Source organism: Pteronotus mesoamericanus, unplaced genomic scaffold (genome assembly GCF_021234165.1).
Source record: "Pteronotus mesoamericanus isolate MK-2021 breed Mesoamerican mustached bat unplaced genomic scaffold, CSHL_Meso_final scaffold_651, whole genome shotgun sequence".
Lineage (NCBI taxonomy): Eukaryota > Metazoa > Chordata > Mammalia > Chiroptera > Mormoopidae > Pteronotus > Pteronotus mesoamericanus.
The window spans coordinates 35,132,062-35,159,938 of record NW_026555325.1 but is presented as its reverse complement, the minus strand read 5'-3'; the positions used below and the strand labels follow the sequence as shown (position 1 = coordinate 35,159,938).

The window sequence follows — 27,877 nt, the reverse complement described above, 5'->3', positions numbered from 1 at the left end:
TAAATAGAAGCCTTATGGAAATATAATTAAAATGCATTTAACTAATAACCCTTAGAGTTAGAGACCAAGAATTTATAGTAGGTAAATTTTATCTAAATTTATTTATTGAGAAAAATGCAGCAGCTTTAAAAATATCAAGAAGCACTTTTTCAAACTTATGATTTTAAGGCAGACTTAGAATTGGTATTATAAACTGAAATGAATGAAGTCTACCATTTTAAACTCTCATGGTCTGTATTTCAAATCTATTTTCCTTAAATTACATCCATCTGAAACTTTTTCTTAATTATAAAAATATATTGTCAATGCTGAAAACTTGGATGAACTGGTGCATTTAACACAGTGTTTGTTAATCGCTTTATATACTCTTTTTTTAAAGAACGCAAACCAAAGATGAAGTTTAATAGGCTTCATATTTTATTTTCCAGTGCCTTATTGTAAAAAGATTCCCTAAGAAAACTGCTGTAAAAATACTGTCTGTCATATTGTCACCAGGCAACTAAATATAATATGGTAGTTATATTGTAAGTAATCACTTTTAAAGCTCTAATAAGAAAAAAGTCATTAGCGACACTAGCATAATGGTATGCTCTGGATTAATTTTATTAAAACAGATGTGGGAGGTTATAGAAATTTAAAATGCTATCAGATCTTAAACCAACTAAGACTTGGCCACAATAATATACTGTTTTATCTCCCCTCAAGTATTTAGTCTTTTTTTTTTTCCTTCCATAAAGTGAATGTCAAACCGTAACACAAATCATTTTCGTTCTTCCAGCCAGTGGTTGGCTTGAGTTTCCCTTTACAAAGCAGAATTTTTTCTCAGAGCTTTGCATCTGGGAACATAGATTTTTTAAAAAATGAGTATTCTGTAAACCTCCAGCAGAGACATTGCTGCATCATCCACCAGTAGTAGAATTGGGATTAAGCACCTTTTAAGTAGGAAATTGGAGAAGCATCCTCAAGCAGTTAACATTACTCCCTAACATTATAAGAAATGAGTTTGGTTGCTATTACTGCCACTGCCCTGCCCTGCCCAAAGATTACCAGGAGAAAGAACCCTGAAGAAAAAAATTAGGGAAGTTAGAAAGAAAAGCTGTAAACCAAGGGGCCTCAACTCGGATGCCTACAGTGGGCAGATAAGTAACATAGACAATGGGGAGCGTTGAGGAATTTCCTAATTTTAAATATTGGTAATTATTTTGGGCCTTTAGAAAGCACTGTGTGGGCCAAAGAAAATACATCTTTTGGCTGGCAGGCAAGGCAACTCCAGGCCATTATGTAAATTTAGAATATTCATATTTTTTCTTTAATGTTAAAGGAAAAACAAAACCATACTATTTCTAAAGTCTCTGTTGTTGTTGTTTTTTATCTTCACATACTGTGTACCTTAACTCCTAACTAAATTTGTAAACTTTTGCTTATGAGAGAGAGACAGACACACACACACAGACACACACACACACACGCTCCCCCACCCCCCCCCCCCCATATGGATATATCTATTCCACTGATTTTTAGAGTTTGATTTAGTTTTTATAAACAACAAAGGCCTCTGTTTTGTAAGGCAATATTTTATGACTTTGCTACATTACAAAATTAGGAGAATCATTCTAACTTCTCCTCTGAGTAATGCTTTTTTAATTCCTTTGGCATATAAGATTATCAAGCTTCATTATTGCTTGAATATATCTCTTTAGCCTAACTTCTGAGAATGTTATAAAGATCAAATGTAGTGGCTATAAATATTTCAAGTACGTTAGGAGAAGGATTTTTAAAATTGTTTAATTGTTCATTTTATTAATTTGTAAAGTCAGACCAGTGCATTGGTCTGACCATTCTTGTTGCCCCAGTTCTCTCACCCTTGGGATTATTTATAATCTGGACAAGGGCAGATGAACTATGATCGAAATCAAGTGAGGATTTTTAAAGGAAGCTTGATGGAAACATTAAGAAAAATATTTGAATTCAACTCCAAAAGAAAGGGCTACTAAGGAAAAATGAAGTCTCGGCTGATGTTTTGAAACTGGCCATAAGAAACGTTTGGAGGATGACGTTCTAGGCATGACCTCTGAGAGCTCTGGGCACCATGCGAGCTTCAGCTGCTCCAGCTTGGATCTCCTGAGCCAGGTGCCCTGACGGGCGCCCAGGAGGCACAATGCAGTCTCTCTGGCTCCATCAACAGCGAGTCCTTCTGCACCATCACAGAGCACTCTCCTCCAGTGTGTTATAGTTGCCCTTGAAGCCCTTCAATTCAAGGAAGTGCTTGGCACATTTACTCTTCTGACTGGAGGAGGGGATGTATGTCCCCTAGATGATTGTTGGGGAAACTTCAGGAGACTGGGTTAGGTCTTTGACCACTGACTGGTGTTGCTGAGAGCTCTCACTTTGAGCTTTGACCACTGTGGCCAGCTCACTCAGAGCCGCCTCATAGTGCAGGTATTCTCTCTGGCCAGAGACCCCTGTTCCATAGTGGGCTCTCTCATAGCCATCCAACAGGGTGTCAGTGCGGGCCTTGCACACACTCTTGAAAGGAGTACTAGTGTTTTGAGTATCTAGCAGGTAGAGGCGAAAATTCTTGCCCATTAAGGAACAGGAATGCCTTCAGCATGAAATGGGATCTCGGAGGCATGGATGGCAACGGGGCTTTCATCTGATATAAATAGTTGTAGCACTTCTGATTTCCCTGGGTTTCCATCTCTAGCAGTCTTGCATCATCATCCATAAGGAGCTGAGGTTCATACTTGATATCCTGAACCCTGGAGAGTCAGATATCAATCTCCTGTTTTTAAGTCCAGGCTCCTGCAGGCCATCACCAGCATATTCACCCCTGACAGCCAGTTACTGCCATAGCCTGCCCACCCTGCGCAGAACTGCTCTGGTTCACCCTGCTGCCCTGCCTTGTCAGCCTGGGCTCTTCTAAGGCAAAGGTGCCTGGGGTCCCCTGAAGCTCTCTGTCCATTTCCTTACGGGAGAGACCAAGGCTGACCTGGCCAGAACACAGGGCAGATTGTAGGAGAAGGATCTTACCTCAGATCCACAAATGCACTCAATTACAGCTGTTGGTATTCGGACTCTGGAAAATTAACCTTTAGTGAGTACTTTGATTTAAATTAAAGTAACATTTGAATATCAAGAATAATGTATTGAATGTACTGTTTGACCTCTGGAATTGTACTGAATAGAGTGAAAACATTTTCTAGGGGATCCACATCCACAAGAGGGCGCTTGCTAACCTGTTTCCTCTGCTTTTCCTTAGTTTAAGGAAATTTGGTAACAATTGAGAAGGAACATATACATATTTATATGTTTTAAATGTTAAAGTTTAGATTTCCAAAGAGCTTGACTCCTTAAAGCTGATTATCTTCAATTTAACATTTTGAAAAGTACTTATTTTTAGTATAGGAGCTAAGAGTCTTTATTGAAGATTTTAAGATTATTTTGAAAACATTGGGATCTGTATAATACTAAGGACTGCCTCCATTTCTCTTGCCTTTAAACACTTATTTCTAAAAAATATATTGATTTATGAACATGTGGTCTGCAGGCATAGTTTCTGTACATCTTGAAATACTGACATTTATAAGGACCTGGCCATTAGTAATTGTTCTGAAATAATTGTTCTGTTTTCTGTTTAAAAACATAATTTCTAATTATGAGTGAGATTTAATAAGTGAAACAGTAATGAAGGGCAACAGGAATTACCCAGTCATAATATGAATTACATTAGGCTTTCTTTTTGCCCCTGTATATTTCGTGTTTAATTAATGCTGTTTTACATGTTTATTGTTTATATTAGCATTGTTGTTTGCAAAAGGGATTATATGGAAATTGTGTTGAGGTTAGTAAGGGAAGTTTTATATTTGTTCATTGTTTTGTGAAACCCTGCTCACAATTTCAATGAAAAGAGCTATATTCATAAAAGACTGAGACAGGAAAGTATATCCAGTAAAATTTAGGGCAAATTAAGTTTAGAGCTATAGCATTCTGTAAGTTGGATTTTTTCACAGCCTCATCATAAAAGTGGTCAAGCAATAGATTCAAAGGCATGTAATCGCATGAGAAGGGTAAAAGAAACTTACTGTTGAAAACGACATCAGACTTGAAAAATGTAAATTGAATCTTATAATCAAATATTTTAGATGGTTGTGAAAATAGTCATTATTTTCACCATTCTTATAAAGATTTGTGAAGAAATAACCTATTACATATGAAGACAGAATCATCAAAGTTTTCTTTTTAAAAGCAATTCCAGCATGTACTGGCTGCTGAGCTTGCATAATAAATGTGTCCTGTGGGTAGGCCGCACATTGAAACCATTCCTTTGTGTTAGCTTGTCCTTTCCTATATCAAGGGTTTAGTGTTTGGTTCAGGTCGCCATCATTTTCGTCATACTGTTTTGCACAGGATTTCCTTTAAAAAGGCTTATAAAACAATCTCTTTAAAGTTTAATAATTTTCATTAAATTTATGTAAACATTGAATTTCAGCTAAATTAGTTTCTGAGCTAAGGAACTTCTGGAGAAACATCAGTCAGAGAAATGTAATATGGGAGCAGATGCAGGGGATGTACACATAGCACACAGGGCTGATTCATCCCCTGGGATCTTTGAATACTGAGAGTTTAGGATTTTATTTTTAAAGTGCTTTGGTTGTTTTTCCATTGGTAAATGAAGATTATGGTTTCAAGTAGTCCCATTTTTAGTTTTTTTTCTAGAATTAAATTCTAAAAAGCTTCTGAAAATGAAGTGTTCTTGGATATTTTCCCTCACATGTTTAGAAAATGTAGACATGTATGGAATTGTCAAGGAAAGCATTTATCTTTTCTCCTGGTTGACTGACTTTTTTTCTGAATGTGTGAGTTCTAAAGCTTGATTCTAGGCATAGATGAAATTTATTTATTTCTTGTTTTAACTTTTAACTGTGGCATGTTAAATATGTGTGTGGAACCTCCCTGAGATTATTTGGCCCCAACAAGCACTGTTTGAGATAGTTATGGCACCTCCTTACACTTGAGCAGTAGAACTACTGACATTATACTAAGAACAGTGGAACTGTAAGAAGCCATATTTATTTATTCCCCAAGGACTTTTTTCAGTTCCAAAGTGTAACATATATATAGAAAAAACACAGTACACAAGCCTATTTAAGTAAAATACACAAATAAGTACATAATAAAATACAGAAGTCATAAGATTGATGCATTATCACGAAATGAACACACTTGTGTAGCTGCTGCTCAGGTCGAGATAACAGAACATTACCAGCGTCCTGGATAGCCTTCTTCAGAACCCCTCCTAACCTCTACCTTTTTCTGCCTCTCCGAAGTTTATCATTATCCTGACATCTAACTCTAGAGACTAATTTTGCCTGTGCTTTTTTGGTAACAGCCTTTTTTTCTTAGTAGTGTTGATGAAATGCTTTTTTATAGTAGCGTCTTTAGTAGAACCCAATTCTACTCAATTTTGTTACTTAACCTTTATTATTTAGCATTTCATTGTTCTGGGGAAAACATTTGCCAAATGTTTTTTGCATATTTGCATTAACTTTCAAGGGTATAACAAATATTTAAGTTTATGAGAACACTGAATTTGATCTAATTATCACTTGTCAACTGTAAAAATTCATTTATTTTGATTATAATAATGTAAGAATTTTAAATGCCTTACTACAAATAAATAATTATTATAGATTGATAAAGTTACATAGAAATTGCTGTCATTTCTGTGCTTGATGTTGGTTGAGTCATGTAAGTCTTGTTTTACTTTCTTTCCAATGACATTTTGTTTTCCGATCCTTGGTTTCCACCATCCTTGGGGGCATCCCAACAATGTTAGTACAGTAAAGCACGCATCAGTGTTTTCAGCAGAAGCTTGTTCTCAGCTGCATGACATAAATCACTCTGTTTTTTGAATAACAAATGATGTTGCTTACTAGAAAGCTGCATTAAGTCTGAAGTTAAACAGAAGAAGACAGATGTTTAAAAACAAACATTATTTACCTTTTCATTTTGATAAGCCTATTGGATGATACCATTTCATGTATGAGATATGTTAGGTATTCGCACAGTATTCTTCCTGAGTCCTGAAGTAGAAGTGAGGGAAAAAAGAAGTGATATCTATTAAATAAGGACATTTTAGAGAATTCTTTAATGTGTAGTAGCATATCCCCCCCTTGCCCCGGTTTGTTCCTCACAGTCAACTGATGTCCAAAAATATTCCATGGAAAACTTCAGAAATAAGTAAGCAATCCCTCAGTTTTAAATTGCACGTGGTTTTGAGTGGCCTGATGAAATCTTGTGTTGTCCTGCCCCTCCCCACCGGGGACCTGGGTCCCCTCTTTGTCCAGCTTCTCCACACAGCATCTGCTCCCTGCCTGTTAGTCACTTAGTAGCCACGTCAGTTATCGTATTGACTGTCACCGTATTATAGTGCCTGTGTTCAATTAGCCCTTATTTTTCTTAATAATGCCACATTCATATAACTTTTATTACAGTATATTGTTATAATTGTTCTATTTTATAATTACTGTTTTTATCTCTTGCTATGACCTAGTTTATAAATTAAGCTTTATCATAGGTATGTATGTATAAAAAAAAGCATCGTGTATGTTAGGGTTCGATACTATCCCCAGTTTCAGGCATTCACTGGGGGTCTTGAAATGTATCCCCCATGAATAAAAGGGGGCTACTGTATCTTGAGAAACTTACAGGTATTCTGTTTACATGGTAGTCCTCACTTCCCATTAGAGCTGGTAGGAATACATTGAGTTCTAGCTGTTTGTATAAGAGTTCCCTGTACTGCTGTAAATTCTGCATATATTTCTTCATGAAGCTTTAACCAGTAACTTTTTCAGCTGTGCCCCATGCTTGATTTTATATAATTTATATTTTATATAATATAAATATATTTTATATTTTATTTATATTTTAAATAATTCATATATACACATACATTGTCTTATATGTGTCATACATATCATTGTCACGTGCAGTAGGGGCTGAAGGAACAGATTAATGTTGGCTGGAATCAAATCGAACAACTTTAGCTCCATATCAAACAGTACTTCTTGTTAGACCGTTTGCCATTCATGCTGTAGAAAATGCTCAGTAGCTTAGGAAGTGCTCACTGCAGAATGACAGAAAGGAGTGTTCCTTTGTAGTGGCTTAGGTTATGGCATCTTACATGTTCTGATGGCTGTGAAAATCTAGTGATGGCTGCATTTCTTCCCATAGAAATTTCCTTAATATCAGGTACCTTAAGAATCAAGTTAAAACCTTTTTTTTTTTTTTTTTTTTTTTTTTTTTTGCTAACAGTAATAATGTCAGCAAATACCCATTTGTCCAATTGACTTCCCAAGGTCAGACTCACAATTAGTAAGTTCTTGCAGAGTCAGATTTGCAATCCCCTAGAGCCCACACTTGTAACCATTACCCTTCACATGAAAGCTGGTAGCACAAAGGGAGGCAAGTCCTCATATTCAGCACTGAAACTCACACCAGCCTGGCAGTCGGTATATAATTCCTTTTCTTCCTAAGTCTTCAGTGGTGAAACGCTCAGACATCTCTCTTCTTTTGCTTGTTTGATATGTTCATAGAGATTCCCAGAACATTGTTTCAGTCATTAATTTTTCTGACCCTGATGGATATATTGCCATCTTCTGTTCCAGATTTCTGCCTTTCCTAAGGAAATCTTGTTTTGTGCCCAGGTTTCAAGCAGTCATGAGTTGGTCCCTTGCTGTCACCCAAGAAGGCCACGGTGCTCTGTGCGATCTAAAACACTAATAACTGTTCTGTATGTATGTTTTCTGTTTTATGATCTAGCAAAATGTTGAGTCGCCACAGCTCTGTGTACACCATATGTTGAAGCAAGGGCTGTGTGGGAAGGAGGCATGGTGGGTGGCCAGCAGCCTTCTCAGCTCTGGGAAGACCAGTGAGTGTAGTCATTGTCCAGCATTCTCTTTCTGACCTTCGACTCTTAACTTTGACCACTCCATGTAGAAGAATTCGTGGTTGAGGAATAAAAGGGTTTCAAGACAAAAATACTGTTAAGGTAATCCTGGATCACTAATGAATCTATAAATGCCCTCATAATTTTTTTATATTCACTGACATTAAATAAAAATAGAAGAATAGAGAAAGAAAATACCAGTTATCAATTTCATCCTTTGTATACCAGGAACTATTCAGGATCTCTTTCATCCAACATTTTGAGAATATGTTTATAAATTTATTTTTCCCATTGCTGCAGACATTATGCATAGTAAGAGGTTATGTTTTCCAACTTCTAGCCTTCTATACATATAGCTGAGTCAGAATTTTTCAAACATCCTCTTTGATAGGGTTGTGTCTCATAGTCACAACACAAACTTGCCTTCATGTCCACCCTCTCTCTTAGTAGAGTGAGAACAGTTCCAAGATTTCACTTTACTTTGTATGCTGTACCTTTCATTGTTTGTCTGAGTGCTGCATTGCTTACGCTACAACTACTGCTCTGCCACCCACGTCCCCTGCTTTTTGTCTTCCTAACCCTAGATCCCTCATTTTGTAACCATCCCTATCAAAAGTGAGTCATAGTTTAAATATTAGAGGACGTGGAAAATTTCAAGATTGTGGGAAGTATATCTGCATATACTAGCAGGAATTTTTAGGTTAGAAAAATTTGAATTTATGAAGGGATTACTGTCCTTGACCTTATAGGGCTCCTTCATAAAATGCACACAGTATAAGTTCCCTTGTTACTAATTCCATCAGGAGGATCCCATCAGGAGTTCATAGATTTAGTGCAGTGGTACTTCTTTTTGGACATGGGAACCAGAGAATATCCTAAACATTTAATTAAAGATTTTATACTCAAGTTTGAGCTACAGTAGCTCAACAGTAGCAAGAAGACTTTAATAGCGTCATGAATGAGCCTGACCATAAGGGTATCAGCTTGTCTCTACCATCCCTGGGTCTTGAAGCTAAATAGACATCTCAGAGTTTTTATTGTCCATTTTTCAATCTAGTGATAGTTTTGTTGGCTAAACTTGACTTATTTCTCAAACATCTTGCATTCTGCATCTGAGAAGTTATCCCGGCCTCTCTTCTGCTCATAAGAACTTACTTAGATTGTCTTCCTTCAACCCCCAATTTGGCTTTATATGGGGGCAAAAATAGGTTTACAGTAGTTCATACAGACAATGATATGATAATTAATAAATAATAATGCAGGATTATTTGTTTTACATACTCACAACTGGAAACCTCCTTTTGTCCCACCCTGTATTTTGGCCCCTTCTTATTGTTTCGATATTTTTTAATGTAGTTGCCTGGCTTTGCTCTGTTTGTCTTGTTTCTGACCTACATGCCTTTATCATTAGTCGTGATTAGGAGCATGAGATTTGGAGTCACTTGATTTCGGCTCAAGTATGGGCTTTTCTGCTTGTGATTTTAAACAGATGCCTTGATCTCTTTCAAGTACTAGTTTTCTCATCTGTGAAATGGTGATAGTAGTAATACCAACTTTGTAAGAGTGTTTTGAGGCATAAATGAAATACATATAAAAGCATTTAACAAGAGTTCAGCACATTTTAAATGCTCAGTGTAACAGAATTTACTACTACCTACTAGTTACAATTTTAGGCTTGTGGTTCTCAAAGTTTTTAATCTCAGAACTCATTTACACTCTTAAACATTGGGGCCCTAAGGAGCATATGTTTATGTGGGCTATACGTATTGCTATTTTCTATATTTAAAATTAGAATTGAGAAATTAAAAAATTATCCATTGATTAAAAATAATAAGAAACCCACTACATGTTAGCATAAATAAATATTTTATGAAAATAACTATTTCTAAAGTAGTGAGAAGAGTGGCATTTTTTTCTACATTTTTACAAGCTCTTTAATGTCTAGCTTTAAAGAAGAAAATACCTATTTTCAATCATCTGTTGTAATAAATTGCTCTGATTGGAGTCTATGAAGAAAATCTGGCCTACATATAGATAGGCAGTTGGAAAAGAGAAGTATTTTAATAATCTTTTCAAGTAGTTGTGGATATTCTTTGATACTACACTAAAACTTGGTAAGTGGTAGTTTCTCAAAGGTCAGTTGCTATGTAGATTCTGAAATCATATCAATGAACATTTTGTACTATGGAACTAAAATCCATTGGTCTGTTTTGTTCTTTGACCACATCTTTTACCCATACATGATTTTGTATAGCCATGCATTTGTCATTTCAAAAATACTAGTTCATTGAGTTATGTAGATCTTCCAAATATTAACATATTTCATTATACAATGAATTAACAAATCACATTCTTTAATATCACTATAGATCCCATTGGAAATGTCTTTCAATATTAACAAACTGTCAAGCTCATGGTGGCACATACAAGGTTTCCCCAAATTCTAATTTTCACTTGAAAACCTTTATTTTATGACTGGCAATAAATACTGTCAGCTATTTCATTTGACATGACAAGCTCACTTTGTTTACTTTCAAGAAAATACCTACCAAATACCCAAGTCTGAGTCACCATAGTCTGTCAGTCATTCTCTGCAGTGCAGTGGTGTTTACAAAAGCTGCAGCTAGTCCGCCTGACAACTCTGCCTCACTTACGCTTTTCCTCAAGACCACCATAGACTGCTGGATGCAGCAGATGTGCCTAATGCACACTTCCTGTTTGTCACACAGGATATGAGAAGGACATGTATTCAAGGGTCAAGATTTAATGAAACTAGTTTTAAAACTGCTTAATCAAGGACATTTCTCAGTGAAATGGAGTTTTTCTTTAAACTCTGAGTGTGTGACTGTGAAGAATACAATGACAACCAAACTGTTCGGTGCTATTGCATCATTTTGTGCTGAAGTACCAGCAGTTTCACCCATCACACCTCTGCATCACCAGTGCAAATGTCAATACAGCAAAAAAGGCAAATAGCCTCTTAGAATAATTGTGAAAATAGCTTTGACCTTATAGGTCTCCAGAAAGAGTCTCAGTGATCCACACAGCTCCTGAGAATTGCCGTTCTAGGTATTAAGGATAAAGCAGTGTGAAAAACAGGCAACAGAATCTCTGCCCTTGTGAAGTTTACATTCTAGTGGGAAGAGACAAAAAAACAACATAAGTTGATAAGATGTTAGTATTTTAGGTAGTGATAAGTGCTAAAGAGAAAAAATACAATGACAACTAATGGGAACAGAGGGAATATGAATTGTCAGGGAAGGCCTCACTGAGAAAGTGAACTTTAAATTTAATTTTTTAATTTTTCAATTACACTTGACATTCAGTATTATACTAGTTATAGGTGTACAGCCTAGAGGTTAGACATTTATATAACATATGAAGTGATCCCTCCAATAAATCTACTACCCTCCTGGCACCATACATACTTATTACAATATTTTTTTAAATTGTATTTATTTATTTATTTTTAGACAGAGGGAAATTTCGAAAGGGAGGGAGGGAGAGAAACTTCAATGTATGGTTGCTTCTTGCATGCCCCATACGGGGGACCTGGCCAGCAACGCAGGTATGTGCCCTGACTGGGAATCGAACCAGCAACCCTTTGGCTCTCAGGCCAGTGTTCAATCCACTGAGACACATCAGCCAGGGCTTATTACAGTATTATTGACTGTATTCCCTATGCTGTACTTGACATCCCCATGACTGTGTTGTAACTACCAATTTGTACTTAATCCCTTCACCTTTTTTGCTCATTTCCCCAAACCCTCACCCATCTAGCAACCATCAGTTTGGAGAAGGTGACTTTTGAGTAAAGAACTAAAGGGGGTAAGGGAGCAAGTCACAGAAATACCTGGGGGCAGAATACTCTAGTCAGAGGGAACAGGTAGGTTGAAGTGTTTCTTGCATACTTGATGAATGACAAGGAAACCAAAGAGACTACAAAGAGTTGGGTGAGTGGAAGAGAAGTAGGTAATAAACTCAGCAAAGTGAGGACAGATCATCTAAGGCCTTGTAAGTCAGTGCTTATGAAAAATCACGTGCATGCGTATCACTTAGTAACCTTGGGAAAATGCAGATTCTGATTCACAGATGGGAGTTGGGTCCTGAAATTTTGCATTTCTAACAAATTACCAGATGATGTCAATGTTGTGGTCCCCTCTGAATAGTGATATTGCTGGCAGTTGTAAAGAGTTTGGCTTTTATTCTGAGTGACACAGGAAGCCACTGGGGAGGATTTAGCAGAAGACTGTCATGTTCTGACTTATATTTTAACATGATCAGCCATAAATATTAATAACAGTATAAGGTCTGTAATCCTTTGTCCAAAACCCTTGGTAACAGAGATGTGTTACAATTCAGAATTTTTTAGATTTTTAGAGAGGTCATACATTTTTCATTTATAGTATATTTTATAACATCCCAGTAGTCTGAGACATTGGTCTAATTATACATTAATATTTCTGCAGTGAAACAAATGAACATTTACACTCTGTGGAAAAATAAAAACTGTAAATATTCTCACATCCTTTCAGATGAGGTTTTTGGCATCAAATGTATAAAGAATTTAAAGAATACCCTCTGATTTAGGTTGGACCAGAGTTTACTGCAAAATGAATTATAAAAATACTTTCACTTTTTAAAGTATTTGTATTTTAAAATTAAGGAAAGGTGGGCCTGTTATTCTTTCACTTAGTTGCTCCTCATGTCCCTAGACTGCAGGAACTTCTTTAAGACAAATAAGTCCATTACATATTTATTTTAGGCCTTGTTGAATGCACTCTCGGCAAGAGACCACAGCTCCAGCTCTTTCATGCCCTGAGCTCTGCTTTCAAAGGAAGAAAAATAGGTACCTATCAGTTGGGAACACAAGTTCTCATTTCCAGAGAGTTTTTGCATCTTGGCAGCCTATACTGTCATGTGTGCAGTCAAAGCACAGTTAATTAAAACATGCTGAGCATTTGATTATACCTTGGGACAGTTAGCATGTGCTCAGAATTATCCAACTGTGCTCATTTGCGGTTGACACAATATTACTTTTCTGACTCTGCTTTCTTTCCTGGAGCTGTGAGATGCCTTATTCCACATTTGGCTCCATGTTTTATAATCGAAAGCAAACTTCTCTTGTTCTTCAAAATCCACCTTTTTTTTTTTTTTTTTTTTTTAAGTGACTGGTTGGTTTTCCCAGAGAAGTCTAGTTTTAAAGAAGTGCTTTAGGGAATTACTGTGATGAGGAATGTTGTGATATTTTTCCATCTCAGTTATCTGTGATGTCACAGTACAGCCATCCCTCAGCATCCTTGGGGGTTTGGTTCCAGGAACCCCATTCCCCCTACAGATGCCAAAATCTGGGGATGCTCAGTTCCCTTATGTAAAATGGCACAAGATTTGCATATAACCTTGGCACATCCTCCTGTATACTTTAAATCATCTCTAGATTATAATGTAGCACAATATGAGTACTATGTAAATAGTTTTTGCACTGTATTATTTAGGGAATAATGACAAGAAAAAAGGTCTGTATAGGTTTAGTGTAGAGCAGTTATTTTAGGCTTAACTACATAATTCATGTCAGCAACAATGTAACATTTAAAAGATATTTTAGCCCTGGCTGGTGTGGCTCAGTGGATTGAACGACAGGCTGCAAACCAAACCAAAGAGTCGCTGTTTGATTCCCAGTCAGGACACAGGCCTGGGTTGCGGGCCAGGTCTTCAGTAGGGGGTACGCGAGAGACAACCACACATTGATGTTTCTCTCCCTCTCTTTCTCTCTCCTTCCCCTCTCTCTAAAAATAAATAAATAAAATCTTTTAAAAAAATCAAAAGATATTTTAGATCCACAATTGATTGAATGTTTAGATGCAGGGCCCACAGACACAAAGAGCCATCTATATATATTAGTAAAAGGAGGATTATTTCTCTTATCCCCTACAGGTTCACTTAAGGGTTAGTATATTCTATTTCTGGGTACTTGTCCTCTTGATAAAGCTTAAAAACACTGATGTAAGGCAAGACTTTGAAAGGTTGCTGTTTTAATGCTTGCTGGCAAAATGATATACCGACTTTCATCATGGGGAAATCCCAAGTATTCTGTGAGGCTGTGTCAAAAATAATGTACGTTCTGGTAAACATATTCTATTGCATACTCCTAAGCCTGAGAATAGGGTGATAGATTCCTTTGCCAAGGGCAAGGCTCCAAGTGAATCACTGCCGCAAAACTGTGTTGGTGCCTGGGAAATTCATGGGTTAGGAATAATTTCTCCCAAAGGATGAATAACAACAAGGAGAAAAAAATTGTTTGCAACTTTTCCTTTAAGAAAAGGATGAAGAAGATATGTGCTGTGTCTACTGAAGGAGGTGAGGGCATTGCCAACAACTGAGTTACACTTCGGAGGTAACTGAGTAGGTAGATCCCTACTAAAAGTATAGTTAGCGTTTATTATTTTTCAGAATTTATATTATAAAAAGTAAAAATTTCATGTGGTTACATTTTTGATCTCTATAATTTCAAGTGCTCTGGATGGTTAAAAGTCTCAACTGCTAGATTCGGGAAAAGTGTTCATCAGATTCTTTTTGTGTGGTGAAGTATATATACCATGTGATATATTCTTTTAGTGACGTGGTATAAGGACTTCATAAAAATTAACTTATTGCAGTTTAATTTTATACATATGAGAAGCAGAGAAGTCATCTTCCATTGTTGTGTTCGTATATTCTATTTTTTGTGGTAGAGGGTTTTAGGAAATGCATCATGTTATTAAAGGTGAATTTTTTTTTTTTAACTTAACTAACAAAATCCAAATAGGAGCCATTTGGAAATGTTGAGATGGTTACTCAGAGTGTTGGCAGGAGCTAAATCTCTTCTTGAAGTTCTCTGTTAGAAACCTTGTGGTTTATTGAGCCTATCTGAGGACTCACTGTTAATATGCCAACATGTTGGGATAAATATTATCAGAAATTATCAAACCCTTTAAAGAAAAAAAACTCAGATATGACTTGCCTAGAAGAAGAACTACTAGGTTGGAGAAGACTGTCAGCTGAGTTCTCAACAGAAACTTTGCAGGCCAAAAGGACTTGGCGTGAAATATTCAAAGTGATGAGAAGCAAGGGCTACAACCAAGATTACGCTATCCAGCAAAGCTGTCATTTAAAAGAACAGATAAATAGCTTCCCAGACAAGAAAAAGCTAAAGGAGTTCATCATCTCTGAAGCAGTATTACAAGAAATGTTAAAGGGCCTTCTTTAAGACTAAGAAGAAGAAAGATAAACATATGAATAGTAAATGACTATACAATAGAGTAAAATTTTAACCATTTGCAACAGCAGGGACGGACCTAACGGATGTGATGTTAAGTGAAATAAAGAAGGAGAAATACCATAGGATTTTATTTAAATGTGGAATCCAAAGAACAATACAGACAAACAGAACAGAAACACACTCACAGACACAGAAAACAACCTAATGGTTGTCAGAAAGGAGAGGGCCTGGGGGACTGGGTAAAAAAGGTGAAGAGGTTGAGAAGTACAGACTGGTAGTTACAAAATAGTCATGGGAAAGTAAAGTACAGCATAGGAAATAGTCAATAATACTGTAACAACTACATATGGTGCCAGTTAGATACTGGAAATATCAGGGGAAACACTTTGTAAAGTACATGATTGTCTAACCACTATGCTGTACACCTGAAACTAATACAAAATAATATTGAATATAAACTGTAATTTAAAAATAAAAAAAATTTAAAATGTAAAAAAGAAAAGAAACAAAAAGAAATAGTAGGCTGGAAAATGACAACCCTTACCCTTAAATTGAGTTGAATGACTCAGTTCCTGTGTATAGCTTTTTGTTTCTGAGAGTACAGAGAAAAGAGTAGAGTAAGCAGAAGGATTTTGTTTGTGTAGTTTGCTTGCTAGGTCTGCCAAGTTGGTTAGAGGAAACATTGCTTAGGTCTTTAATAAAGGCCAAGCTTGCGTTTTAAAAAGGAGAGCTTTCCAAGTTTGGTTTATATTTCATTTAGGAGGCTTTGTTGGCCCAAACTATGGATCTGTGGCAAAGAGTTGAGCACTACATTTTCAAAATATTTGTTTTTGGAGTTCTTTGAAGGAGTTACATGTGAGCACTGTATTGTACAGTCTCAGAAGTTTTTCCATATACTAAAAGTTCTGGGTCATTATTCTCTAAAGAATTAAATACAATTATCTTTGGTTTTAAAAATAGTTTATTTCTGTCAGAATTGTATCATGACACATCAGTTTTCAACTTGGAACAGTTTTAAATGACTTTGTTTCTTCTAAGGGTGAATTTTACTGACCTGATTTAGCCATCACTTTGCAGAGTGAATTTTAATTATCTCATTTGAAATGCTTACTTGCCACGTTTTGAATCATTTTCTAGGAAAGAGGTTTAGTCAGGATATAAGGTATCTAGAAACATAGCAAAGCTGTTTTGATATGTTTCATCATTAATTTAGAATTGTGTATGTTACTATAATATAAGCATTTTAATTTTTGCTGTGAATTTTTATATTCCAAGAAATATATTTCTTTTAGAGTAAAAAGTTTGTGGCTCTTTCAAATATTAACAATAGTAACTCATTTATTGTGAATTTTATAGACTTGTTCTTTTAAAAGACTACTTTGTAGTAAAATAGTGTTTTGTAGTCTTAAGCATTTCACTATTTCAGTGTGCCAAATTTGGTACAGAAGCAGAAGAGCAACAGGTGGGGATTAATCATGAATGCCTTGCAGTTTCTGATTAAAGCAGGGCAGAGCATGTCTTGCCAGTTGGTTGAAAGGTGAGTCTTCATTTGAAAGAAGGAAATGCTCTTTCTTGTTAATAAATGCCATTCTTTTATAGAAATTAAAATTGTTAATTTTCAAATCAAAGGCAATCTTAATCAAACATGCTGAAAAACATTAAACCCATAGTTTTGATTGTTCATGTGTCATTAGTCTCAACTTCCTTTAAAATGCAACATAGGCCTTTTTGAGAAAACCCATCATATTGTTAAAAAGTTATAAAAGACTTTTTTTGATTTGAGCCTAAAACAATGAACAGCTTAAATTTAACATTCTACTCTGTTCTAGAATGAACTGTTTATTTTTTAAAATAAAAAGTTAAGCATGTTTAGACTTACAGAATATTGTTCTAAACCAAAAAATTTAGAAGGCATAACTATATAATGATACACAAAACTATGTAATAAAAAGAAACTTTTTTGTTTTCAAAGGTAATTTTCAATGATATCCATAGAGATACTGGTTATAAACAGGTTCTCATTAGAGAGCGCATCAAGATTTACTCAGTCATAAAATGTTTTAGCGCTGGCCTGGTAACCTAATTGGTTAGAGCGTTGTCCTGATATGTCAAGGTTGCAGGTTTGATCCCTGGTCAGGGCACATGCAGGAATCAACCAATGAATGCGTAAGTAAGTGGGATAACAAATGGATATCTCTCTGAAATCAGTAAATAAAAATTTAAAATAAAGTATTTTAAGTTAATCTAAAAATTTGGAACATTAAGGTATTTGTAAGTACATTTAATCTTGTCAATCAATAAATGAACAGTTTGAGTACCTCCCAAATAGCCTTAATATTATAAAGTATAATATGGCATATAACATCAAAGATATTATCCTAGATATATTTTACACTAAGATTTTAAAATTATTGCCTAAAGGTATAGATAAATATATTGAGATTTTAATATTTAAAGGAAAAATGAATGTCCTGGAAATATTAATAGAGGATAAAAGCAGCACAAAAGGAAATTACAGACAAAAATTTAAATCTTGCTTAAAATCTGTATTTTTGAGTTTATAAAGCAATAAAAAATTGGAATCACTTTTTATAAAAATAAAATATATAGAAGATTTCTTTGACTCACAATTCTAGCAATTAACCAAAAGTGAAAGAAAACTTAAGAAATTGTTTTCTTTTCCATAGTGAATACTTGCCATTCAGCAGATTCAGTTAGAACAGGGAAAAGAGGTAAAAGGAGACCTCCACAGAGGTTCTGAGGAGGAATTCAAAGACTGTAGAAGATGGTGCTTTATTATGTATAAATTTGCCACAAAGCTTGTAGTTGATTTCTAAGCCTCTCAGACTAAAAACACCATTTCTCTGGTAGTATATTCACTTTAAGAGTCCACTCAGAATACTTAGAACTTTCTGTGGAGTTTGTTAAATGAGATATTTGTCTGAATCAGTTTCCGTGTTTTTCTTTTCTTATACATAGTTAACTTATACCTTTTGTTTTTAATAGTTTTTTTCCTCCTAAGCACAAATGTAATATAGTCATTTTATCATTTAAAAAGTTGCATAGATATATAAGAAAAATTAAAATCATCATCTAGAGAAGCCTTTCTCCTCCTGGCTGTGGGAGAGAGTAGTGCCCCAATGATCTAGAACACCTATTATATAGAATTTAACTTCTCTCCTAGAAAGACACTGGCTATCTCCTATATGTGGGAGAACTGAGAACATAATCACTCACAACGTTTTCTGTGCTCTGTGGTTCAGATGAGGAACCTGGATGATCTAGAGATCACAACTGTTACTTATATTAGTATATGTCATTCTAGATCTTTTATAGTCTCTCCTTGTCCCTCTGCTCCTGTATGTACTCATTTACATATATTTTTATCATTTATAAACATGTAATCATGTAGTGCCTACTAATCAGATTGGTCTTTACTTTCCATGTAGTGTACAGATACCATTTTTTTCTTTCATCTTCCTGAATTTACTTGCTTAGAGTTTATTTAGAATCACAGAAATGAATGTCTCATACAGAACCTGTCTTCTTACTTCCCCACTTTCTTAGACATGGAGCTGTCCCTCCACCTTCCCAGGTGAACCACCTATGATTTTTGAGCCAGTTGCTTTCTCCCTCCTTTGAGTCTGTGCTCCACCAGTTTTGCTTGCTGTTTTGTCGACCTTTGGCCTTCCTCCCGCCTGGCTTGTTCTCTCTCTTGAGAACGGACCTGGGCCTGACTACAGTGTTCCTCTCAGGCATCGGAGTTTTTAGTGGGAAGTAAGCACAAAGCAGAGAACAGCACATGGGGTATTACTTATGGATGCTCCCTGGAAAACTCAGCCCAGGTTCCCTCCAGAGCCTGAGTCTCAGGCTTTCCTCGACATGTCTTTTATTTCAACCACTCTGCATTATTAGCACTTCTTCAAACACTTCCAGACCTTTCTTGTTTCTGTACTCTTATTCATGGTGTTCCCTCTGTTTATAATGCTGTTCTTGCTCTTATTTCCAATCTCCTTCTCTTAACCATTTTACTTTAAAAAATCATCTGTCGTTTAGTGCCCTTGTCAGATTATACCACCTCTGGTTTTGTCTTTCTTGACTCTGGCCAAAAGTGATTCCTTCTTCCTTTCCATTCTTCTGTCAGTTCAACAGATACCTTTGGGAACCTATTTTTGCCAAGCATTTTGACAGGGTGATGGTTTGTAAAACTCTTACTGTGTATAAGAGTATATATATTACTCTTATTTTATTACATTGTTTGTAAGTAGTAATATCCATCTGATTTTTCTTACTGCCTTTGAAGGCACAAAGTACATCTGGACCCATTTTGTAACTGGCACTCTTACCCATAGAAGGTGTTTAGTACATATTTATGGAATGAATGAAACTTTGATTATTTTAACATTTCTGTATGCCAGCATAACTTTAGTATTTTAATAAAATTATTATGTAGATATAAAAAGTATTGCTGACACTTAAAGGCAATATAGAAAATCTTTTAATGGATTTATGGATGTGCACTTAATTTAAAAACTCATCCACATATGCTAAGATTTTTTTAAACAGCTGTCCCTGAGTCATAGGTTGTCTGGCTATCATTCTCTGCCATGCTTTAGTGATGGAAGTCTGTCACGTTAATATTTCTCGGTCTGGTGGATTCTCTGGCGGAGTCAAAAAGAGGTGACGGGAGGGAGGAGCCCTTCAGACCTTCAGCTGAAGACAGATCACAGACATTTGGTCCTCTTTGGTCCTTAATAACTTCCTTTGGAAAAGCCGAAAGGACTTGAACTGCAGAACACACAATTTTCTCTTTTCTTAGTTAACTTTTGTATTTCTCCTGTTGATGAAATATATCTTACCCCACCTTACCCCATATACTAGCGTGGTTTAACACTGTTGTTCTCAAGGTATGCTCTGGGGACCCCTGGGGGTCCCCAGATTTTTTCAGTTTCCACAAAGTCAAACTATTTTAATAATAGTAAGACATCATTTGCTTTTTCACTGTCATTCTTTCACAAGTGTTTAGTTTAATCCTCCAGCAGGCACATGAAACGTGTTATCACAACAGATTAAATGCAGAAGTGGATAAGAGAATCTGGCTGTCTTCAGTTACAACAGACATTAAAGAGATTTGCAAAATCTAAAATGTTTTGTTTTGAAAAATATAAAAGTGTTATATTAAGACAATGGGCTTATTATTTTCTTAAATAAGTTAGCAAGTAACTTGAGTTCTCAGGTTTAATTTCTAATATGGTTAACATTTATAGATAGTAAAAGCTCTTTATAATCCAGATTTTGAAAACAAAGTTCAAGAACACTCATTTAAAAGATTTAAAATATTTAAAAGAACAGACTTTCTAACAGATTAAAAGTTGTCCTATTGGGCATTTAGATTGGATTTACTTTTTTAGTCTTCAACGTAATATTGCAGCAGTATTCTTCTATGTTAATATTTTATTAACATTCTTGATTATTTTATAATAAATTCCTAGAAATAGAACTACAGGGCCAAAAAGATATTCAGAAGGAACTGGTATGACCTAATGTAAGTTAAGGGGCCAAATATGCACCCATTTCTTTTAAATAAGTGCTCCAGTTAGCAGGGTATTCAGTATCTTCCTCTTTAGGCAGTCTCCTTTTCCAAGTTCAAACCCCAAGAGCCTTACTTAGTCCCAAGGTGGTCCCATCCTCTTCCAAATGCAGAAAGAGAACAGTATAATAGTACACTATTTATCTTTCTTCTTGTCATCATTTTCTCTCAGTATTAAAGACCAGCCCTGTATTGTTGATAGTTGCTTGTCTAACTGTGGCTAGGACGATGTTTCTGATCAGATTTGGCCCAGGTCACAGTAGTGACCCCAATTGGAGGTTATGATTGCGGCTTGTTAGTTCATATTCTTATACTCAACAATTCAGTGTGCCAGGGAAGCTGAGGCCAGCGACCCATCTTGGCATCTGCCTCATACTGGGCCAGAATCTGCCTTCTCCAATAAACCTGTACGCCTTTTGTGTGGCCCTAGATCACTAGTTTCAGTTAATCTGTCTTCAAGGTCATTTTATTGCAGAAATGTCTCTGCCTTTTCTTGCCAGTGGGACTCGGTTCAGGCTATGAGTTTCTTCTATGACAGAACGCCCTAACATTGAACCTGAGAAATCAAAGATTGGGTTAAGGTTTCTTCCCTTACAGAAGGATTTAGGGTATGGAAAGTTGGTGTCCCTGACCCTGGCAACTAATTCCTCATATAAAGAGGCTGAGGCATGTTTTTCTAAGCCATACAACTTCCCCTTCCCAATGGGCTCTTTCCCCTGAGTCCTGAGGACAGTGGTGCCTGCCCTTGGCCTAATTTCTAACTTGATCAACAGAAAGATCCACACAAAGGTGACAGAAGGTCTCTACCACTAAATATCAGAAAGACTCTCATAATTCTTAAATGTTTCCCTTCAGAGAGCATCTCACTTAAGCTCTGCCTTAACAGATACCTGCTATACACTTTTAAAGGCTTATGATATGTATCACCAATTGCTCTCCAGAGAGGTTATGCCAGTTTATACTCCCATCAGCAAAAAATAGATTGCTAAGAAGGCATTTAAAACTAAAACTGTGCTCTTAAATGTCACAAGTAATTAGAATTGTTTTAATATTAAAGGAAACTCAAACTTTTTCCCCAATATTTCTTGGTTATTTGCTAAATAGTCATTTTATTTGGCCACATAATTGTGATCTGTAGCATCTTGAATAATATCTTCTATAACAGAGTAAATGTACAGGGAAGAACAAAATATTAAGAATGCACAGCTGAAGTCATTGACAATAATATCATTGAGGCTTTTACAGTAATATCATTGTGTTTTTAAATTCACTTTTTGTGAAGGAGAGGCTTTCAGTCACTTAGTCCCAAGGTGGTCCCTAAGCCTCTCCTCATTTTTTTGAATTCTTGTTTCTTCATTCTGTTCCTGTTTTCTCATTCTGTTCCTATTTTCATTCTGTTCGGTCTTGGCTGGCTTTCAGTCACTTTGCCCCAGTGGTCCCTAAGCCTCTCCTCATTTTTTTGAATTCTTGTTTCTTCATTCTGTTCCTGTTTTCTGGGTTCTCATTTACTAAAGGTGTCTTAAGTGAAAGGAGCTTTATATATGATACCTAATTTAATCCTCACAACAAGCCTGTTTTGTTACTATTCCCATTTTAGATATTGCTATTATATTTTATAAAGAAATTAAGATTCAGAGAAGTGGTAAATTTCCTAAACTTACACAGCAAGTGAAGGTTGATGTTCCTCTAAGAAAACCCTGTCTAGGACTAGATACACAATTCCCCAGAGACCAGACTTTGAGTATGAGCCTCTGTCTTGCTGACCTTCACCCAAGTCAAAGCAATCTGCGGGAGGCCCTCAGTGCTCATAGGTACAGGGTTTACACAGGGTTTGCAGGGAGTTAGGGCCAACTACAGAGTTAGAGAGCATAGTCCCAAAGACTTCCCTCACTTCTGGCACCAAGTGGAAGTTGGAGGGGCTTCCCTCAAAAACCCCCAGGTTTGAAAATTTGCTAAAAGAGCTCACAGAATTCACTAAACACTATTATAGTGATAGTCATGATTTTTTCTCATTTTTAAAAATGTATATTTTGAAAGAATTTTTTAAAGTATATTTTATTGATTATGTTATTATAGTTGTCCCAATTTTTTCTTCTTTGCCCCTCTCCACCTGGTACTGCCCTTCCTTCCAAGATTCCCCCACTTAGTTCATTTCCATGGGTCATGCATATAAGTTCTTTGGCTTCTCCATTTCCTATACTATTCTTAACATCCCCCTATTTTGTACCTACCAATTATGCTTCTTAATCCCTGCACTTTGTCCCCCATTCTCTCCTTTCCTTCTCCTGGCTGATAACCCTCTAAATGATCTCCATACCGATGATTCTGTTCCTGTTAATGTTTATTTACTTAGTTTTTTCTTTTTTAGATTCAGTTATTGATAGTTGTGAGTTTGTTGTCTTTTTACTCTTCACAGTTTTGATCTTCTTTTTCTTAAATCCCTTTAACATTTTATGTAATAATGGCTTGATGATGGTGAACTCTTTTAGCTTTACCTTGTCTGGGAAGCACTTTGTCTGCTCTTCCATTCTAAATGATAACTTTGCTGGATAGAGTAATCGTGGAGTAAGTCTGCCTTTCATGACTTTGAAAACTTCTTGCCAGTCCCTTTTTGCCTGCAAAGTTTCTTCTGAGAAATCAGGTGACAGTCTTATGGATACTCCTTTTTAGGTAAGTAACTGTTTTTCTCTTGCTTCTTTTAAGATTCTCTCTTTATCTTTAACCTTTGGTCCTCTTTGGGCCCAACTTGTTTGGAACGCTCTGTGCTTCCTGGCCCTGTATGCCTATTTTCTTCACCAAATTAGGGAAGTTTCCTTTTATTATTTTTTCAAATAAGTTTTCAATTTCTTGCTCTTCCTCTTCTCCTTCTGGCACCCCTATGATTTGGATGTTGGCATGTTTGGAGACGTCCCAGAGTCTTCTTATACTGTCCTTGTTTTTCTTTTGAATTCTTGTTTCTTCTTTCTGTTCTGGTTAAGTGTTGATTTCTTCCTTATGTTTCAAATCATTGATTTGAGTCCTGGTTTCCTTCCCTTCACTGTTGGTTTCCTGTAGATTTTTCTTTATTTTATTTAGTGTAACCTTCATATCTTCTTTTATGTTGTTGCCGTACTCAGTAAGTTATTTTTCTTCTTTTTACTTCTCTTTTTTTTAAAAAAGTATATTTTATTGATTATGCTATTACAGGTGTCCCATTTTTTTCTCCCTTTTATTCCCCTCCACCCTGCAACCTCCTCCCAACCAGCATCCCCCCCTTAGTTCATGTCCATGGGTCATACATATAAGTTCTTTGGCTTCTCCATTTCCTGTACTGTTCTTAACCTCCTCGTGTCTATTTTGTACCTACCATTTATACTTCTTATTCCCTGCACTTTTTCCCCCATGCTCCCCCCCACCCCTCCCAACTGATAACCTTCCATATGATCTCCGTTTCTGTGAATCTGTTCCTGTTCTCGTTGTTGGCTTAGTTTGTTTTTGTTTTTTGGGTTCAGTTGTTGATAGTTGTGAGTTTGTTGTCATCTTGCTGTTCATTGATTTGATTTTCTTTTTCTTAGGTAAGTCCCTTTAACATTGCATGTAATAAGAGCTTAGTGATGATGAACTCCTTTAACTTTACCTAATCTGGGAAGCACTGTATCTGCCCTTCCATTCTAAGTGATAGCTTTGCTGGGTAGAGTAATCCGGGTTGTAGGTTCTTGGCTTTCATGACTCTGAGTACTTTTTTCCAGCCCCTTCTTGCCTGTAAGGTTTCTTCTGAGAAATCAACTGACAGTCTTATGGGAATTCCTTTGTAGGTAACTGTCTCCTTTTCTCTTGCTGCTTTTAACATTCTCTCCTTATCTTTAATCTTGTGTAATGTAATTATGATGTGCCTTGGTGTGTGCTTCCTTGGGTCCAACTTCTTTGGGACTCTCTGAGCTTCCTGGCCTTCCTGGAAGTATGTTTCCTTTGACAGATTGGGGAAGTTCTCCATTATTTTTTCAAATAAGTTTTCAGTTTCTTGCTCTTCCTCTTCTTTTTCTGGCACCCCTATGATTTGGATGTTGGAACATTTAAATTTGCCCCAGTGGTCCCTAAGCCTCTCCTCATTTTTTTTTAATTCTCGTTTCTTCATTCTGTTTCTGTTGACTATTTATTTCTTCTTCTGCTCCCAATCGTTGATTTGAGTCCTAGTTTCCTTCCCTTCACTGTTGGTTCCCTGTATATTTTTCTTTATTTCACTTTGCATAGCTTTCATTTTTTCCTCTCTTTTGCAACCATAATCAACCATTTCTGTGAGCATCCTGATTACCAGTGTTTTGAACTCTGTGTCTTGTAAGTTGGCTATCTCCTCGTTGCTTAGTTCTGCCTTTGGAGTTTTGATCTGTCCTTTCCTTTGGGCCATATTTCTTCATCTCGGCACACCTTTTATTTTGTAAGGAGCACAGCCTTAGGTGTTGCCAGGGAGGGGCAAATGCTTCTGTGTTGTGGCACTGTATGTGGGGGAGGGGTCAGAGAGGGAACATTGCCACTTGCTTCACTCTTGGCTGGCTTTCAGTCACTTCCCCCACTACCCACAAGCAAATTGGACCCTTCTGGTCCTAATTCCTGGGAGGGTGGGTTTGTGTACATTCTAGGATCCCATGAGTCTCTCCAGTGAACTGTCCTGTGAGGCTGGGAGTTTCTCCCACTGCTGCAACTCCCATAGGTTTTTACAGCCAGAGGTTTTAAGGCTTTCTTTTTCCACCCTGGAACCTGGGGTTGTGCGGTCTGTCTCACCACCCAGTCGTTGTGCCTCCCGGTTTATCCTCACGCAAATGTGGGACCACCTAGTACGCCAGCTGCAGCCTCGCCCAGTCCTCCAGAGCCCCATAAATATTTCTCCTCCCCTCCAACCAGTCTGGATGAATCTTTCTTCTTTAACTCCTTGGTTGTTGAACTTCCATACGGTTTGATTTTCTGGCAGTTCTGGTTGTTTTTTGTTTTTAAATTGGTGTTGTCCTTCTTTTGGTTGTGTGAGGAGACAAAGTGTATCTACCTATACCTCCATGTTGGCCAGAAATCTGTTTTATTTATCTCAATAAATTCTTTGAGCATCCTGATCACTAGTTTTTTGAACTCTGCATATGATAGGTTGGCTGTCTCTGTTTCGTTTAGTTCTTTGGGGTTTTGCTCTGTTCTTTCATTTGGGCCATATTTCTTTATCTCCTCAATTTGGCAGCTTCCCTGTGTTTATTTCTGTGTATTGGGTAGAGCTGATTTGACTCTCTGTCTTAGTAGTGTGGCCTGTTGTTGAAAAGGCACCTGTAAATTGTGTGGGGTGGAGTCTTAGGTAATCACCAGGGTGGAGCAACCTGCTTCGCTGCTTTGTGGCTCTCTGTGGGGTGAGGGCTCGGAGAGGGCACTGTGCTGCTGCCTGACTTCTGGAGGTTTGTGAGGCACTTGCCCCGTTTCCCGTTTCCAGTCGCTTCACCCATTCCCCGTATGCAGCTGGCACCCTTCCAGCTGTTTCCCTGGTGCTGAGTCCTAAAATGTGTGGGTTTGCATATGTTTTAAGACCATATGTACCCTTTACGCAGTTTCCAGAAAAACCAACAGTTTCTTCCACCGCCCCAACCCCCACTGGTTTTTATAGCCAGAAGTTATGGGAATTAATCTTCCTGGTACTGGAACCGTGGGCTGTGCAGTCTGGCGTGGACTGGGATTGCTCACTCCAAAGGTGATTTTTATCTACCACATGTGAATGTGGGATGGCCCAGCCCATTCCCCCTCCATCGCCTTTCTGCGCCACACCATGCCTCTCTACCCTCTCTGCATCTCTGCCCCCTCTACCTGTCTGGATAACTGTGGCTCCTTTAAATCCTTAGTTGTTGGACTTCCATACATTCTGGTTTTCTGACAGTTATGTGTGTTATTTGTTTTGAGATTTAATTGTAATTCTTTTTGTGGTTGCATGAGGAGGAGAAGTGTGTCTACCTATGCCTCCATCTTGACTGGTAGTTCATACTGACAGTCATGCTTTATTACAGGGAAGGGATACAAATTGAGACGACCCAAATGAAAAAGCACATAACGCAGGGTCCAGGAGAAGTGCCAAACTCGAAGCTTACCTTGTTCTCTCTCTGTGAAATCAGGTGCATATCCTTTCAGTATTGATGTGTGACACTACACACAGAGTATTTCAAACCAAGGAAGCTCTCCCAAGCCTTGAGTTCAGAGCTTCTGTTGGGACTTTATTATGTAGACATGGTTGATTGATTGTCCGCAGTGGTTAATCTGTCTCCTGGTTGGCTGATACCATGTGGCCCAAAGCCCCACTGTAATTTACACTGTTGCTCTCAGGATAGCCTGAGGCTCACAGGCAAATACAGTTGCCTCTTAGGAGCTGAGGGCAAAACAAGACCTCTTGGGGCAAGGTTAAATTCTTTTTTTTTTTAATCCTCACCTGAAGAAATATTTATGGGGGGTGGGAGGGACATTGATGTGAGAGAAAAACATTGATCAGCTGTCTCCTATACATGTCCCCACTGAGAACCCAAACCACAATGTAGGTATGTGCCTGACTGGGAATCCAATCTGTGATCATTCTGTATATGGGACGCCATTCCAGCCAACTGAGCCATACCAGCCAGGGCAAGGTTAAGTTCTTTAAGCCAGGTCCCAGCCTGGTTGGGTGCCCTTCCTGTTCCTGGCCACTCATGGTGTCTTCTACATGGTGAGTTAGGAGGTGCCTGGTCACTGAAGCTTATGCCGTTTGGACTCTGAAAAGGAGCATAGGCAAAATTTGTAGTGTTAAAAATATATAATTGACTTAATTATAATTAAGTTATTAAGACAAATCTCAAAATAATTACTCCCCCTAACACATACACACTCTAATAAAATAAGTATGTTTAAATTTATCACTGCATTAAGGTCATATCTCATCCTAATTTTATATCATTACTAAGCAGGTTCACCTGAGGTGGCAGTTTTCTTAAATAATTGCTCTTTTATATAGTTAACTGTCATTATTGATGATTCTGTATTTTTGCAAATTTGCTAGCATTTTTTTTTGTAATCCTAAAACAAATACTTGTGACATTTTCATGGTCATGTGCCC

The 27,877-nt window shown here is 37.0% G+C and overlaps 1 protein-coding gene and 1 pseudogene across 1 annotated transcript in view; one reads left to right on the top strand and one right to left on the bottom strand.

Moving 5' to 3' along the window:
- CHN1 (chimerin 1) overlaps positions 1–27,877 on the top strand; it is a 163,717-nt gene that overhangs the window by 12,202 nt on the left and 123,638 nt on the right. The gene's annotated exons all lie outside the window — the stretch shown is intronic.
- LOC129061754 (protein C1orf43 homolog) lies at positions 2,203–26,252 on the bottom strand (annotated as a pseudogene).